Source organism: Myotis davidii, unplaced genomic scaffold (genome assembly GCF_000327345.1).
Source record: "Myotis davidii unplaced genomic scaffold, ASM32734v1 scaffold739, whole genome shotgun sequence".
Taxonomy (NCBI): Eukaryota; Metazoa; Chordata; class Mammalia; order Chiroptera; family Vespertilionidae; genus Myotis; species Myotis davidii.
Window position 1 is genome coordinate 627,585 of NW_006290355.1, and position 3,060 is coordinate 630,644.

General features: G+C 34.6%; 1 pseudogene; it reads right to left on the minus strand.

Moving 5' to 3' along the window:
- The window catches only part of LOC102769205, a 51,156-nt pseudogene extending 49,849 nt beyond the window's left edge, over positions 1-1,307 (minus strand).
- Between the last annotated feature and the right edge of the window lie 1,753 nt (positions 1,308-3,060).

The following is a 3,060-nucleotide window of genomic DNA, read 5'->3' on the forward strand; positions in this document are numbered from 1 at the left end:
AAAAATCCTTTGGTGAGGACTAAATTTTTTTAAATTATCTATGAATAAAGAATTAGTGAAGTAAATTATGACACATATACTGAATATATTGCATGGTTATTTTAAGTGTTATTTATAAAGAATTTGGGAACATTGGAAATTACTTTTATTTTTCAGTAAGTGAAAAAATTGTAAATAAATCTATGCTGTATGAGTGTTAAATGCAAAACAACAACAACAATAATAATAATAGGTCAGTAAGAAATATTTTAACTAAGTTTGGCTTTGGATGTAGACTATGCTGAAAATTTTTCCTTCTCAACACTCTAATTTTCTATTTCCAATTTATTGTATATATTTCTATAGAATAGAAAAAAATTATTTAAAAATTACTTTCCAATAAACTTTTGGACAACTCCCTTCTTTCTCTTCTGTAAATCAAATAGATGATACAACTTCTTCCTTTCCTCCCCTTCCTTCTCTTTTTCCTTCTCCTTGTTTTTCTCTTCCTTCTCCTTCCTCTCTTCCTTCTTTTCTTTCTTCTTTTGGTTTGACATTAAATTCAGTTTGACTTCAGGTAAAAGCCACAAATGGTTGAACAACTGTATTCAAATAGCTGAACAAATGTATTCAATTATGTTGTGTTTTTATAATATGATGACTAAAATTTAAAATTTTCTACCAGCTATTTTGGTACCATGCAGACATAGCTATGAGGAACCCAAACATAAGGGAGCTGCTTTGTACCATCATACAGTCTTCATTTTAACAAATCTAATTCTTAATCTTTTTAATCTCAATGTTAAATTCAGTATTTTTCTTTATAAAGATCTAATTGTAGCCAATATATTATAATTATCTATTATTACAGTGTAACAATAGCTGTCATTTAGTGCTAACCATCATCATCATCATTTATTGAGGAGTTTATCAACTAGACTACTAAAATTGCCTTCTAAGTGACTTCCCACTTCTACTCTAACAGTCTATTCTCAATGAGTATCCAGGGTGTCATTCTGTGATATGTTTTAAAACATGTCAAAACTGAAATAATCTTCAATGTCATCATATCATTCATCTCCTTCAAAAGCCCTCAGGGACTTCCTATCTCAGAATAAAAGCCGAAGTTTTATAGGGGACTATCAGCCCCTTTATTACCAGATCCCATTATCCTCTCTGGCCTTACCTCCTATTTTTCCCACTTCACCAAGGTCAGTTGGCTTTAGCCTTGGTGATCTCCTTGAACTTCCTGAACACTCCAAACATGTTTTTGCCCCAGGGTCTTTCACTTGCTCTTTCCTGTGCCTGGTCTGCTCTACCCAGAACATATCGGCTTGATCATTAATTTCTTTGTGTCTTTGTCCAATTATTACAGTATCAAAGAAGTTTTCCTAACCACACTATATGAAATGGACCTCCCTCCTCAAACCCAGTACTTTCAATCTATGTCTCTTTCTCAATTTGTTGGTGTCCATAGAAGACATCACCCTCTGATACTATATAATTTACTTGCCTGCTTAGTTGTCTTCTCCACTAGAATGTGAGCTTCATGACGTTAGAGATTCTATTTTGTCCACTGCTGTATTCCCAGTATCTAAAACAGTACCTGGCATAGAGTGGGTACGTGGTAAATTCTTGGTGAAAGATAAAAAGGAAGGGAGTAAGGAAGGAAAAAGAAAATGAAAAAAAAAAGGAAAGGAAAGGAAAGGGCGAAAAACTTTATGTAGATTATCTCATTTAAATCTCCCAACACTTCTGTAAGGTAAATATTATTATTCCTAAACCACCATGAGAAAACTGATGTCTAGAGAGTTAAGCAACTAGGTCAAGATCACACAACTTGCAAATGACAAAGCTGAAATCAAAACCAAAGTTGTCCTTTCTCTTAACCTTCAGGCTTCACAGATTACATTAACACAAGAGGGATTTTATATTAGGCTCAACCAGGGTTGTGCTATTGAACTGAAACAGTCTTCAAAGTCATCTTGGGAAAATTGCCATGAGGCCATGTCTGGACTTTATTCCTTTCATCTGTAATGTGTGGTGTATGGAAATCAGTCTCTTCGCTCCCTTGTCACTCTAGCATTTTTTAACTCCAAAAGAGAAGTTCCTCTATTAGTCTGTGAACTACAGGATGGTTAAACCTAGGTACTTACTCCAGTTTAAAATAGCATAATAAAACAACAACAAATGGTAATAGTGTATTATCTATTCTCTATCTTCAACTTAAAAAAAAAGAAGCTGTTTTAGTCTTCTCTGGGAGCTTTCAAAAGGAAGCTATCCAATTAAACTATGTAAGTATACAGAAGATAAAAAAGCAGTATTTACATGGTTGAACCTTTCCTTCAGTCAACAGTTTGAAGACCTGTGTAAAGGTCTGGGAGAGTAAGTTAAAGAAGCCATGATCCTTGGCTTTGCACCACTCACAACCTCATAAGATGGAGCATCTCATATGTGTGTGGCCTGCTTCTGTGTAAGTACTGTATAGCTGTGGGTAGCATCTGTGCATACAATCTATATGTGTGTATATATGCAAATATGTAAGCATATATGTATAATGTGTGAAGGTGTATACCAGTATATTTGCTGTGAATCATTTTATTTGTATTACTAAAACTAAGAGGAAATGATGAAACCCACCTAAGGAATTTCAGTTAAATGCCTACATACTAAAATATCTCTCCAAAATCTGTTCTGGGAAAAATATTCTCTTGTATCCTTAACTTTACAGGGATTTAATTGTCTCACATACACTATTGACTCAAAAGAATGTAATTGTCCTTGGTCTTTAAGGAAAATTACTCCTACTATTGGCTCTAGGTGATGCTCAGTATAAAGACTTCTGGCCAGCACCAAGTAGCAACAGAACCCTGCTTAACTTTTTTCTCCTTCAGACTCAATCTCAGTGTAAACCCAACCTTTACCAAGCTGCTGCAGCTTCTACTTACTACCTCATCTCTTCTTTAAAGTCTACATAGAAATGCCTGGGCTTTCCAATTGCTGTTACCATAGCAACCCTCCCTTACAGTTCATCTGTGAGAGTACCTCCAAGTTTCAGTTAGATCTACAATGATGTTACCT